This window comes from Bos mutus, chromosome 17, assembly GCF_027580195.1.
Source record: "Bos mutus isolate GX-2022 chromosome 17, NWIPB_WYAK_1.1, whole genome shotgun sequence".
Lineage (NCBI taxonomy): Eukaryota > Metazoa > Chordata > Mammalia > Artiodactyla > Bovidae > Bos > Bos mutus.
In genome coordinates this window covers 52028296-52043317 of record NC_091633.1, presented here as the reverse complement: position 1 = coordinate 52043317, position 15022 = coordinate 52028296, and positions in this window count along the sequence as shown.

Sequence of the window (15022 nt, the reverse complement as noted above, 5' to 3'; positions counted from 1 at the left end):
CTGATTTTATTAACATGCAGTATTTCATAGCATTGTTGTCGTTCAGTCGATAAGTCCTATCCCACTGTTTGTGAACCCATGGACTGCAGCACACCAGACTCCCTCCTCCTTCACAATTTCCCAGAGTTTCCTCAAATTCATGTCCTTTGAGTCCATTACTCTACTCCAACCATCACCTCCTCTTCGGCCCCATTCTCATTTTGCCTTCACAGTATAGGTGTGCTGTGCTGTGCTTAGTCGCTCAGTCTTGTCCAACTCTTTGCCACCCCACGGACTGTAGTCCGCCAGACTCCTGTGTTCATGGGATTCTCCAGGCGAGAATACTGGAGCGAGTTGCCATGCCCTCCTCCAGGGGATCTTCCCAACGCAGGGATCGAACCCAGGTCTGTCCACACTGCAGGTGTATTCTGTACTGTCTGAGCTGCCATGGAATCCTGGTATAGGTGTACCATTGTTTAATCAGTCAGGGTTGAAGGCTATCTGGGCTGTTTGCAGTTTTCGGCTATTCATAAAGTTGCTAAGGAACATTCACCTTTTCTGGACTAAATGTCCAACAGTGCAATTTCCGGGTCATAGGGTTAATGCACGTTCAGTTGTATAAGAAACTGGCTAAACTTTTCTAGAGTGGCTTACCATTTTATATTCCATTTCCACCAGCAGTGTACGCGTGATCAAGTTCCTCTGTACCCTTGCCAGCATTTCAGATTATTTTTAAGCCATTTTGATAGACGTGTAGTGATGTGTTGTTTTGGTTTTATAATAATATTTCTTGTGCCGGAGAGACGTGAGGAACGATGGAAGCGCGCAGGAGACTTGAGAGCTGAGAGCTGCAGAGCCAGTTGGTGAGATCGCGAGATGGCAATATCACGAGAAAGTGCGCCTGCACTGTATAGAACCCTGCGTGGTAGCGCTGTCTCGCGAGAAAGCGCGCTGGCATGGTAGAAAACTTGCAAGCCAGCCTGAGGGAGAGAGATGAAGGAGAGGGAGAGAGCTCGCTAGCGAGGGAGAGTGTCAACTAAGGATACTCCACTGACAGTAAGTTTTATCCTAAATACAGAAATTTTAAATCCTGACGGGAAAATGTGCACTTCCTCCTTCCTATCTTAGGTAAAAGTACGTTTTCTCACAGACCCTTTGCTTGGTTCTGTGAGCTTGATAAGGTCAATGCCTTCTTTTATCTTGTAGTTCCCCCTGTTTATTTTTCCCCATAGTACTGACAATGCTTTGTAATCACATCACAGGGTATTTAGTTGACGCATCCCTCTTTCTCACTAGACCCGGAAGCTTCACAAGGGCAGAAAATGAATATGATCTGATTACCACACTATCTCCACACTTGCTCAGGAATCTGGCATAGAGGTATTTGATAAATACTGTTACATTAATACATAGACATATGTATTATATCTAATACATAGACATATTCTTCATTAAAGGCTTCCCTAGTGGCTCAGTGGTAAAGAATCTGTCTCCCAGTGCAGGAGCCACAGGAGACCTGGGTTCGATCCCTGGGTTGGGAAGATACCCTGGAGGAGGAAATGGCAACCCAGTCCAGTATTCTTGCCTGGGAAAGCCCATGGACAGAGGACCTGGCAGGCTACAATTTGTGGGGTTGTAAAGAGTCCCGGGATCGCAAAGAGTCCCAGGGTCACAGAGAGTTGAACACAACTTTGCATAAGCACGAGATTGTTTATTAATTATTGCAATTTTAATTTGAATAACTCAATATTCTTAAAGTTATATTTACCTATTTATAAAATTGTTGAGTTAGATCAATTCTAAGACTGTCAACCTAAAGGACCCCAAACTAATACAAGGAGGCAAAAAGGCAATTTGAAGACTTCCAGTTACAATTTGGGGTTCTCAGATTCAGGAGGAACCCATAATAGTGTCCTACCAGAGGAAAATGATTAAGGGTTTTTATGGGGAAAGGAGGGGATGTTAATGTAGTCTTATACAAGTTATTTACCAAGAAAATGGGTTGTAGAGTAAAACTGTTCTGTACATATGATTGGGTTATAGAATGTATGCATTTGTTACTAGGAAAAGGTATATTTTCTTTAGTGCAGGAAAACTCCAGGTCTCAGCATTATTCTTTCCTTTTGGCAACTCAGCAACTATTCAGCAGTTTAATTTAGAGTGCTCAGCAAAAGTCTAGCATAAGCAGTAAACCTGGAGGTCCTCAGGTCACTTCTCAGTCATTCCTGACATAGTTCTTTTCACAAGATTCTTGATTTCCAGTTACAGAGAAGACGTGATAAGAGACAAATATATAAAGAGATGATTTCATTTTCAAACACAATTATGATTGATTTAGAAAAGAAGTATCATTTAAAGTTATCAGTAAGGTATACAGTCACCATATAATTCCATAAGCAAGGCTAAACATTTGTTTTTTTTTCTCCTTTTTAAAAGTACACCATTTCCATCTTCATCCTCAGACATGGTCAAATTGGCTAGGATATCTCTGGTTAAGTTATCTTATCTTCCCAGGAGGCTTCAATCTCTAAGTATCTCTGAAAATAATCCATGTTTTTTGATGTTTTTATAACCATCTAAAAATTAAGATAATGCTAGAAGCATAAAAAGGAGGCATAAAAAGGATATTGGGTACACCCCCAGTACCCAATAAATATTTGGTTTGATGAAATCTACCAATAAGGAAAAAAACTTGTCAAAACAGAGTGATTTTGAATTTTACTAGTTATTGATCTATAGTTATATTTCAGAATCCCTCTTAAAGACTGAGGTCAATACAAATTAATTTCAGTGTATTTATTGAAAACAGTTTCCTGACACAAATTTATAGCCAAATTTATGACTAGTGGAATAAAAATAAATTATGTGCCATGATGCAGGATAGCCAATGCATTAAAATCTGATGTGCTTGACATGTCCCCAATAAAAGAGAATGTTATAAATCATATTCAATATAAAATATTAATCAATGAATGGCACCTATGCATTTTTTATGGGAGAGTAAACTAAAATTATAGTAAAAGAGCGTGAGTGGTGATACAAGCATTTTCAAATTAAATATAGGATAGTCTTCAATTTATAATATGCTCAAGCAGTTTTAAATCATTTTTGTTATATCATTGCATATTCTAGAATAAAGATTGATAGGGTATAATTTAATCTTATATGTAGAAATGACTTGAAGGAAATGGAGAATTTACTGGTTTAAGTGAACAATGTGAATAGTCTAACTGGGTAATTCAGGCCAAATTGCTTCATATTTAAATAAATATCAATTTAGGTGCTTTTTTATTTCTTCTCATTTATCTTAAGAAACTCTGTTGGATTCTTCCATCCCTTATAGTCTATTATTTCTTCCTTACTTTTATTTATACAAATATATTGCTACTGGTCTGTAATCTGCATCCCTAGCCTATATTTATAAGGATACATTGGGTCCAGTTGTATGCAGGCAGAATTATATGCAGCTTCCATATCACAGCCTTAAAGAAGGTTACCCTTGACTGGAAAAATTTCTACTGACTGGAAAAATTAATGGTCTATATGTCCTAAGGAAAATGTGAGAATTGAATAAAATAATTTATGTAAAACAGAATAAAATCAGTTATTCAGTTCAGTTCAATTCAGTCGCTCAGTCGTGTCCTACTCTTTGCGACTCCATGAATCACAGCACACCAGGGCTCCCTGTCTATCACCAACTCCCGGAGTTCACTCAAACTCACGTCCATCGAGTTGGTGATGCCATCCAGCCATCTCATCCTCTGTCGTCCCCTTCTCCTCTTGCCCCCAATCCCTCCCAGCATCAGAGTCTTTTCCAATGAGTCAACTCTTCGCATGAAGAGTTGTGGCCAAAGTACTGGAGTTTCAGCTTTAGCATCATTCCTTTCAAAGAAATCCCAGGGCTGATCTCCTTCAGAATGGACTGGTTGGATCTCCTTGCAGTCCAAGGGACTCTCAAGAGTCTTCTCCAACACCACAGTTCAAAAGCATCAATTCTTCGGTGCTCAGCCTTCTTCACAGTCCAACTCTCACATCCATACATGACCACAGGAAAAACCATAGCCTTGACTAGACGAACCTTTGTTGGCAAAGTAATGTCTCTGCTTTTGAATATGCTATCTAGATTGGTCATAACTTTCCTTCCAAGGAGTAAGTGTCTTTTAATTTCATGGCTGCAGTCACCATAACCATCTATAAGTTATGGATGTTTTTGCACTTATAGAACATTGTTAAATAAAATTGTTAAATTGGCAACTTCAAGGAGAATATAAATGGAATGAGACCAGAACTTCCTATGCATTGCAAAATATGTACCCAAATTTAACTATGTCTCAATAGCCAAAACAAAATAAGAAAATGTGACTATTAACGTAATTTTTTGTATCCATGAGAAAATGATGGGTGCTAAGTAGAAGGAAAAATTTTAAATGCTTATATTTTAAAGTAGTTTCTCTTATAGACTTCTAATAAATGCATGGCAAGCTCTGCGTCTATGTCTGTCTATCAGTATAATTTGAGGGGCAGTTTCAAAGCTTAATGAGGTGAAATCAGTTCTGTCAAAGTTAGTGACAAGGCACAGGCAGTAGAGCAGAGTGTGTAAAGGATAGTGAACTAGTTTTGAATCCAGGTTTGGCTTTACCTATGGATCCCCATGCAAGTTACTTACCTCAAGAAAATCTAAAGCTTGTACTGCCTTGAAAACTGATAATTCAGATTCATTCGGTATCCAAGAAAAATTTAAAAAATGCACTGAGATTATTTGCATTAGTTATTTATACCATCATAGTAGCCAAGTTTTACAGAAGAGTTATCAGAACAAATTCCTCTTTGTAATAGAAAAGCAAGTTTCTTATAGCTGGAAGAATCCTCTGCAGAAATAATAGGAAACTGGGGACTTAGAGCCTGAAAATATTAGATTTCCCAATTTGTGTGGTTGTCTTAGTAGCTGTTCACTTATTTTTTTCATTTAAGAAAATTTGTATCCTTTATCTTTGTCAGTTAACATCTTTCCATCAACCTCAAAGGTTGGTGTCAGAATATGGATTAGCACCAAGACCTAGAACTTAAAAATTAAGTTGACTTGAAATTAGAATCTGATTATTAGGGTTGATTTGAAGTAATTAGGAACAACAACAACAAAGTAGTTGAGCAAGAAAATGATATAGAAGGCTAGGGTTGCACCCAGACCATTCTGAGCAAATACTCTATATGTATTTACCAGTGAGGAAGGATTGTTTCAGTAAACTACGACCATTATATCCTAAGATTTCAGAAGGCTTATCAAACTGGGTTAAAAATAAAGTATGGTGAAAAAATGGTAAAGTGAACATTTCTCCTTTAGATTTTGGAGTTCATTGGCTTTACCTGGAGGAGTAGAGATGCCTGAGAATTCCCAACAGAGACTGAAACTAAGAAGCGCTAAACCAGAGATCTAGTAGGTAAGTGAAATAAGAACTAAAACTATGGATTCTTGTGTCTTTATATAACTAAATACTAGGGGTGTTAATGTTAGAAATGTTGATGTTCAGAGGGCTGCATCAACCTCATCCTCTCTGAAATAGGAGTTTATCATAAGTAAAAACATACAAGAGCTGAGAAGTTCTTTGACTTTAACAAACTTGAAGCTTTCTGAAAAAGGGAAAAGAAAGCAGATTGCAGAGTAAGGAAAATAAAATTTCAAGTATGGGATGAATAGTTAATCTCCATTATTACAGGCATTTTCTGAATGAAGTGCACATTTGGAGCTTGATGACTTAATTACTATACATATACTCCATACATTTTTTACTTTTTAAAAATTATCTTAATAATGGATCTCAGAAATGATTTCATATGTGGACTCTATCTCTTCCAGTGTAGAGTTAGAAGTAGGTGATATAGAATTTTTGTTGTTAAAATGTATATAGTAAGAAAAGTTACTTGCAAATTCTCTTTGAATGATATAAGTGAAAGCATGATGCATGAGCAGTTAGGGAGATTCTGAGAGGGTATATTTGCCTCACATGTCCAAATGATTTCACTATTACCAGAGTGATTCATGATTCCACTGTATACGAAATTGGTCTAAATATATGGTGATTGAAGGGTTAACTTACTTTTGTCCTTCAAGCATGGTTGTGTTTTGGGGAAGATATTTTGCTGCACCAGAGCCAAGATAGATAAGTGGGAGAGGCTGGAAATATGCCCAGCTTCTCCAATCCCAAAGTCCTTAGGAAAATAACTTTTTTTCTTTTCTCATCCTCTTGAGGTGTTCTGCTAACAATGGTTTTTACTAAGCTTTCTTAGGAAGTGAAAGCATTTAGCAAGGATATGGATGTAGGTTCCCAACCACCGTCCCCTCCCTCCCAACTACTTTTATTTCTTTATTTTTTTAGTAAAATACATGTAGGAGGTAAAGTTATATTGAAAAGAATAAGAAGTAAAATGATTATAATTTAAAGAAAATTACTCAAGATAATTATCAAATATTAAATTGTTCAGAGCTCTGACAATTACTGTTGGCCAGGAGCAGCAAGTGAAGCTGATAGTTAAACATCTGAGTAAGGGTTGGAACAGTTTCTGCTTCCACATTTAAGGAGTTTGGAAGTCACCCCTCTGTCCTAAGAATAGGTACAAATCTAAGCAGACTGAAAATCAACACCTTTTTTTGTATCCATAAGAGAGGGGAGATCACATGGCAGATTGCTGCCTCCAGGATTGGAGAAAAAGATAGGTGAATACAGGGAGTCATGGCTTACTAGAGCAGAGACATATAATCAGGAAGTAATATAGGTACCAGTGGTGGGGAAGGAAAATCTGAATTGTTATTGACAACATTGTTGGAGGCCAGTATGGACAAATCTGAGGTTTAACAACTCCAGGGAAAACCAGTCATAGGGAGTCCCTGCTTCAGTATTGTGGGATTTACCTTCAGGAGGTCTGCCAGCTCCCACATTACTCATCAGGAAAAAACGCCTTCAGGCTTTGGGCAGGGAGAAAGGGGAAAAGGAACCCATTTTGAAATAATCCAGAGTACTCTGTTCTTGTTAACAAGGCCTCCCTTCTGGTGAAGCTAGTTAACCTGAGCCTAACTTGCTGGCATATTATCAGAGCCTAAGGTATCTAGAGGACAGAGAAATACTCAACTCCGATCAATAACTCTGATAAGCCTCTAGCTATGCTAACTAAGGAACAAAGAAAAAAGACAAGTTACTAATGTGAGAAGTGAGAAACATGTGAAATCACAAACCCAAAGACATGAAAAGTATAATAAAGGATTTATTATGAATAATTCTATGTATACAAATCTGATAACTTAGATGCAATGCACCGATTCATTGAAAGACATAATTTCTAAACTTATATAAGAATAGATAATTCAAATATGTGTTTATTTATTAAAGAAACTGAGTTAATAAATAATCTTACAAAACAGAAAACACCAAGCCCACATGGGTTCACTGGTGAATTCTATTAAACATTTTGTTAAAAATTAAGCCAAATCTCTGCAATCTCATTCAGAGAATAGAAGCACAGAGATACTTGCTAACCCATTCTGTGAGGCCAGCTTACCCTAAAAACAAAACCAGACAAAGACAGAAAGAAAACTATAGATCAGTATCTCTCATGAAATGAATGTAAAAGTCCTCAACAAAATATTAGTGGATCAAATTCAACAATGTGTACAAATAATTATATGTCATGACCAAATGAGATTTTTTACCAGGTATGCAAGGCTGGTTCAACATTCAAATAACAATTTATGTAATCCATCACATCAATAGCCTAAAAAAGCACAAACCCCATGATCATATCAATAGATGCAGAAAAAATATTAATAATATCCAGTGCACACTCATGATAAAAACTCTCAGTAAATTGGGAATACAAAGGGACTTCTTCATCTTTAAAAAGAATATCTACAAAAAATCATACAGATAATATCATACTCAATGATGAGAAACTTGAATCTTTTTCACTAAGATCAGTTATAAAGCAAGGATGTTTTTTCTCACCATTCCTTTTTAAAATTGTACTAGAAGTCTGGTAATAAATGTACTAGAGAAGAGCAAGAATTTCAGGGTAAGAAAAATATCATAAATGTACTAGGATAAAATATGTGCAAATCCTTTTATGAGCTTAGAGTATGGAAGCTTTTTTCAGTTATGATTTAATATCCATAATCCATAAAGGAAAATATTGATAAATTTGACTATAACAACATCAAATACTTCTGCATAGCAAAATGAAGGGAAAAAAAGCACTGTAAACAAACTCTGAGAACAAGTGACAAACTAGGAAAAATTATTTTCAGTTCATCTGTGAGAAGAAGATTTAATCTTCCTAATTTATGTAAATATCTTACAGATATATAAAAGATGAAAGAATGAACAAAAGAAAGCAAATTTATATATACATTAAAGAGTAATTAAGAAGATTCAACCTTGCTCAAAAGAGAAATGCAAAGTAAAAATAAAACAAGATACCATTTTTTACTTCTCAGATTAGCAATAATTCAAAAGGATGAGAAAATCAGAAAATATTCTGTGGGCCAGGCTAAGGGGAAACAGATACTTTGATACATTGCTGGTGGGAGGACAAGTGCTATAATGCCAATAAAAGGAGTTAGAATAATATATCGAAATATTTACCTGTATCCTATGACCAACTGATCTCACTTTCTAGAATTTATCTGGAATACATTTCTATATAGATAAGATGATATAGCTATAAAGTAGGTAACTGAAATATTGTCTGTAACACCAGAAGAATGGAAATAACCCAAGTGTTCATCAATGCGTGTGTATGTATTAGTCACTCAGTCATGTCCAACTCTTTGCGCCCCCATGGATTGTAGCCCGCTGGGCTTCTCTGTCCATGGAATTCTACAGGCAAGAATCCTGGAGTGAGTAGCTATTCTCTTCTCCAGGTGATATTCCCAATCCAGGTCTTGAACCCCAGTCTCCTGCATTGCAGACAGATTCTTTATCATCTGAGCTACAAGGGAACCCTGTGTTCATCAATAGGGGACTAGTAATATATCACTCTAGTAAAGCAGGTAAAGAAAATAAGGAAACTTTCTATATGCTGATATTAAAGAGCTCAAGATACATCATTATCAGTTGAAAAAGCAATTTTCATAGTATTGTCTATATCAAGTTTACGTTTTTTTTTTAAACAAAAAGGGAAAAATGAGTATATATTTATGTTTGCACAAAGCACTCCAGGGTGATGTACCCAAAAGTAATAACAATGGTTGCCTCTGATGGAATGAGGTGGGGTAAATTAGATTGATGGTGATTGAGTGAGTCTGAGACTTCTCATTGTTTACAATTTTGTCTTTTGGATTTTTGAACTGTGTAAACACATGAAAATAAATATTTAAAAGTCAGTCAGTCAAAATGGTGTATTCATAACATTTTTTTGTTACTGAAATAGTTCCAAATTCCTCACTGCACTGATGAAAAAGATTTTGAGCTTTAGAATGTTTAATGACTTCGTTTAATTCACAAAGCTATATTGTAGTAAATTTGAAATTAGAAATGCAGCGACATACACTGATAACACCTGAAATTCTGAGTAGATTTTCTAAGACATTTCTACCAGTTTAGTCCTCACAGAAGCTGCAATGTCAAGAAAATATGTTTATCCAGGTACAGGGGTCAGGATGGAAATGTATTTATATCCTTTCTCAAAGTATCATAAATGTGATAGGTCAAAATAAAACTTATAAAGTTAATCTACAAGGATTAAGTAAGGAAAAACTTAAAGGAAGTATGATGCATGTGGAGATGTTCTTCATAAGTTTATGTGGTTTGTGAGAAAATCAAATCTGTATGGTCTTGGTTGTGCTTACTAAAAAGGAAATTTATGAATATAATCTATTTGCTTTTGATAAATTATATAGCTTAATATAAAATTAATATTTTAAAAATTGTGAAAATGTATATTTTAAATAAACAGGCTTGCTGTAGAGTTTCAAGTTTAAATGCATGCTTTGTGAAATGAGATTGTGCTATTAAACACTGAAAACTTACAATGGAATTGAACAGTGTAAATAAAATGAATAAAATGAGTGACTCTTCCCACAAACCTTTTAGGATCTAGAGTTGTTGAATATTTTTAAAACTGAATATTAAATTTATAATATAAAATGTTATATTATAATATTTAATATAAAATGTAAAATTCTGTTGACTTAAAACATTTTTTAAATCATTAGCTTCAATTTTGTTGACCTTTGCTTATATTCTTCTAAGGCACAGTGGTACAGAATCCATCTGCAGTGTGGGAGCCACAGGAGAGGAGGGTTCAATCTCTGGGTCAGAAGATGGCCAGAAGTAGGGCATGGTAACCCATTCCAGTATTCTTGCCTAGAGAATCCCATGGACAGAGGAGCTGGGGGGGCTACAGTCCATAAGGTTGCAAAGAGTTGGATATGACTGAAGCAAATTAGCACAAACACATATTCTTCTAAATCACTCTAGTATTAAATGAAAAATTTCTTCATATCAAAATCAAAATTTTCATGCTATCATAAAGAGTTGTGTTTTATTGCCACACTTCTATAACATGTATTTCATTGTGATCGTAAATTAAATTAAATAAATTAAATCTCAATTAAGCTAATTTTTTTAAAATTATACTACAGTGAGTCAGAGAACAGCTGAGATGAAAAGAAATCAAATTGCTTTTGCTTCTTTGTGTTTCTTAATTTGTAAAATATCATTTGTATGGAACACCAGTGTTTATAAGGATTAGATGAATATGGAGATCTTCAAGCCAGGATTTGCAAATCTATTCTAACAGTATAGGAGTTTAGGGCAGATCTTCTGTTGTTCTTCTCTATTACTTTCCTATTCTATGCAGTGCAAGTTGTCGTTCTTTGCAGTTGAAATAGTTTTTAAGTTTAGCTAATGCAGTCTAAGTGATGAAAAGGGTTTTAAAATAAATATTTGGAATTTAAAGTATAGCAGTTGTCCCAAAGTAGATTTTGAGAAATTTTGTTTGGTCCTTTCGTTGCACCATATTATAGTGTTTTGATCACCTTTTATTAACTCTGCTGGTGAGTAAGGGTTTCTCTACTCTAAATAGTGTTAAATGGCTGATGTTGAGCCAGGTCAATTTGCCCTATGTACACAAGTCAAAATGCTGAGCCACTAAGGTTTGCAGCAAAGAGAGAGAGGGTTTATTCACAAGGCAGCCAAATGAGGAGATAGGAGAACAAGTCTCAGTTTTGCTTTCCTGGAGGCAAGGGACTTCCAGCATTTATGGGGTAAAGAATAGAGAAGCAAAGTTGTCCAAGGCATGGGAACTATAGGGAAAGGTGACCGGGAAAAGTATGCTAATTGTGCAGTTGTACAGACTTAACTGGATTACAGGCCTCTGCTTGTTCTTAAGGTAATTTTCAGCCTTCTAATGTCCAGAGTCACTGAGGACACTTGTGCCTGTCCAGTTGAAGGGTTGGTGGTCCTGTCTATCTTAACTAACTCAGCTTGAATTAGATGCAGTTGACTCCAAATTCCTAGAAAATAACTTAGGCAGAAATCTTACAGTATTGTTTAGGTTGTGTGCTGCCTGGAGGACAAGCAAGTGTTAAAATGATGTTGATTAGTGAAATGTGGTGAATTGGATTTCACCCACAGTCATGGGCAAATACATGCCACCCAACAATCGAATGGAGAAGGAAATGACAACCCACTCCAGTATTCTTGCCTGGAAAATCTCATGGATGGAGGAGCCTGGTGGGCTACAGTCCATGGGGTCGCAAAGAGTCAGATATGACTAAGCAACTTCACTTCAGCAATCAAATGAAAGTTTATTAATCAAATATACTCACAGCCCCAGAGGAGGATGTAACATGCCACACAGGGATACAGAGTTGCACTCAGTAATACAGTGAATAAACAGGCTTTAGGAGGTAGGGTTTGTGGTAAAAAGAGGGCAGGGGTAACTCTGGGAGGGTGTGTTAGTTAATCAGTCATGTCCGACTCTTTGTGATCCCATGGACCATAGCCCACTAGGCCATTCTGTCCATGGATTTCTCCAGGCAAGAATACTGGGGTGGGTTGCCGTTTCTTTCTACAGGATCTGGGAGGGTATGATTGGCTTATTTGAATGATTTCAAGGACTTGCAAGCAGGTAAAACCCATATGTTATGGATCATCAGATGGCATCCAGAAGGTCTAGCTGATAGAAGATCTGGCCAGGTGGGAAGTTTTCTTCCTGTGGCCAGCATACCTGGTGAGAGCAAGGGGACCTGTGAAGTTCAAAAAGTCAAGGCAATAGCATGGGAAAGTTTGGGCCTTATGATATATAGAATTGTAGTCTAAAATAGTATGTTCCTCTTGACAAGAACTTTATTAATATTTTCTTTTTTCAGTTCTCTCTTAAATGAATGTTTCTGTTTTCCCCCTGAAAGCTCCAGAAATATTTCATTCTTCCATGTGAAATGTTCAGTGTTACATAATTACATAGTACCTCAAGTGTCTAAAATACCTAAAAGGGTAGACTACAGATTTAACAATTTTTAAAAACAGATTATATTCATGTGTAAAAAATTATGAAATGTTACAATTTTATGAAGTGTTCTATTCTGAAGATTTTTTTTTAATTCATAAAATATAGAGAGGCAACATGGAATGTGATAGAATGGGAAAACAACACAGAACAAGTGTAAGAAACAAAGGTTCTAATCTTGGTTCTTTTGGATGTAGTTTAGTTGTTCTAGTCTTCAGCTTCAGCAGAAAATAAGATGGTAAAGCATGTTTTTTATTTTCCTCCTGTCTCCAATATTATTTTAATTCATCTAATTTTAAACATGGTTTAAAAATCCTTGGCCAGTTTCATGTATATTTTAATTTTTGTTCTGTAAATAATGAACCAAAGTTAGTGGAACAGATGGCTATCAGAAGAAAATGATGTTTCAGTTGATACCAGAAAGGAGCGAAGCCAAAGGAAAATACCTTCACTAAAATATTTTGTTGATGTTCACGTTGGCTATTAGGTACCAACTCATTCATATTATAGAATTATTACAAAGATCGTAATTACTTAAGGTATTTACAAATACTTCAATTTTAAAAATAAGTTCATCATATCCTTGCTAGTAAAACTTGTGAAGATAAAATGTAGCAGCTGTTCTTTAAAAGATAATTTGGTCACTTTCAGTATATGAGTTGAAGGGAAGCATCCTTTTACAGTGATTCTATTTATTCTTTTGGAATTTACTGAATACAGATTGAGAGAAAATAGGTTAACCACTACAAAAAAATGAAAGGGAAGCTCTTGCTTATTTTGATTTATCTTACTACTTCTGGGAGTTGAAAATACACAAATAAAGATCTAACTTTGGCAGAAAGAACAAATGAATCAAAATGAAACTCAAATCTGCTGCAGGCAAAAGAGGTTGAATGTTCTTTTTTCTATGCAGTGTTGGAGATTATAGAATTTTAAGTGTGTGATACAATGGGGTTGCTATTGGTGGATTCTTGGGGCATTGTTTAAGTCATTCTCATTTCTCCATTTTTTTCTTTCATTTGTGCAAAACCTTTGGGAAGTAATTTGTTGCAGAATGTTAAAAGATTGTGATGAAATGAGACTTACTTGGAAGAGGGAAAGCTTAGGATTGGCCTAAAGTTTAGCTCCAAGTAATGCTAAAGGTTCTTTTGTGTTTTTCTAAGTTGCTCAACCATTTTTATTGGAATAGGACAAATAGGGAGAAGAGAACAGAAATTTTATGTCCAGGAATAAAAGTCATGGAGTTGTCTGAAACTTCCCTTTTATTCATCTTCCTGGTTGGCAGTCCTTACTGTTGGGCAAGAAATAGATTTGGAATCTGCAAGGATGTAACATTATGTCCAAACTGAAAATTTTATAAATAAGCTTTATAAAATCATCTGCAAGTGAACACCCATCTGAGCATGAACTGAGATACTTTCTAGGTACTATGCCATTTTATTCCTTTGGCAATATTATCAAATATTCCATATAGATAAAGTCTACTCATTGACTATGGAAAAAACTGATATTTTGGGATTTTTTTACTTTTGCAACTTCCTCTGAGAAGATGTCTTCTCAGAGATGTATTCTAAATATTCTTCATTTTAGCACTTTATTTTACTATTGATTGAGTGTTAGAATTGAAACACATACACACACATTTCACTAGCAGCAGGTGCTTTGAAATCAGTGACCAGATTACTCATCTTTGTTTGTCCATTGTCACATAGAATGATAGAAAATACAAAGCAAATGATACTTAGTTTTATTCTTAATTCCTCTAATTAATTCTTATAGTTCCTACACCTTGATTATCTACTTATTAAATCTTACCAATCTTTAGAGGCTCATCTCAGATACAGTCTTTTGAAAGCACTTATTTTTATTTCCATCCAAATAATATATTTTTTCCTACCAATCAAAAAATACTTTGTTTCTTGTCTTGCTTATGTTTCTTGTCTTACTCTTCCTAGAATTAAATTTGTATGTGTGTGTTTTGTCACTAGCATTATATTAAAATATTCTGTTCTCTTCAAAATATCTTTTAAATACTTTCCAGGGTATTGTTTTAGGTCTTTGTATTGTATCCTTGAGGATGTTTTGCTCAACAATAGACAAGTTGTTTTGCTCAGTGGAAATTATATTTTAATTGATATAGGGAAATATAATGAATACACTAATTAAACAGAATATTAGAAAATAATATTATTGGAATAAGCAAAAGTAAAACAATATAAAGGAAATAGAAGTGACAAAAGTTGTAGTTGCAAAGTAAAATAAGGTAATCAGAGTAGGCTATATTGGGAAGATGACATTTTTGTAAAGATTAGACTGGCAGTTAGGGAGTTAGCCATATCCCTCCCTGGGGTTACAGGGAGTGCTCCAGGCAGAGGAAACAGACAGTACAAAGGTCCTAAGACAGGATCATGGGAGGCAAATTAGAGTAATAGAGGCCAGTATAATGGGAAGGGGACCTGTTTGAAAGACGGGGGTGAGGTAGGAAATGAGATTAGGATGATTATGAGGGCCTAGATCATTAAGGTCTTTCTAAACCCTTTAATCC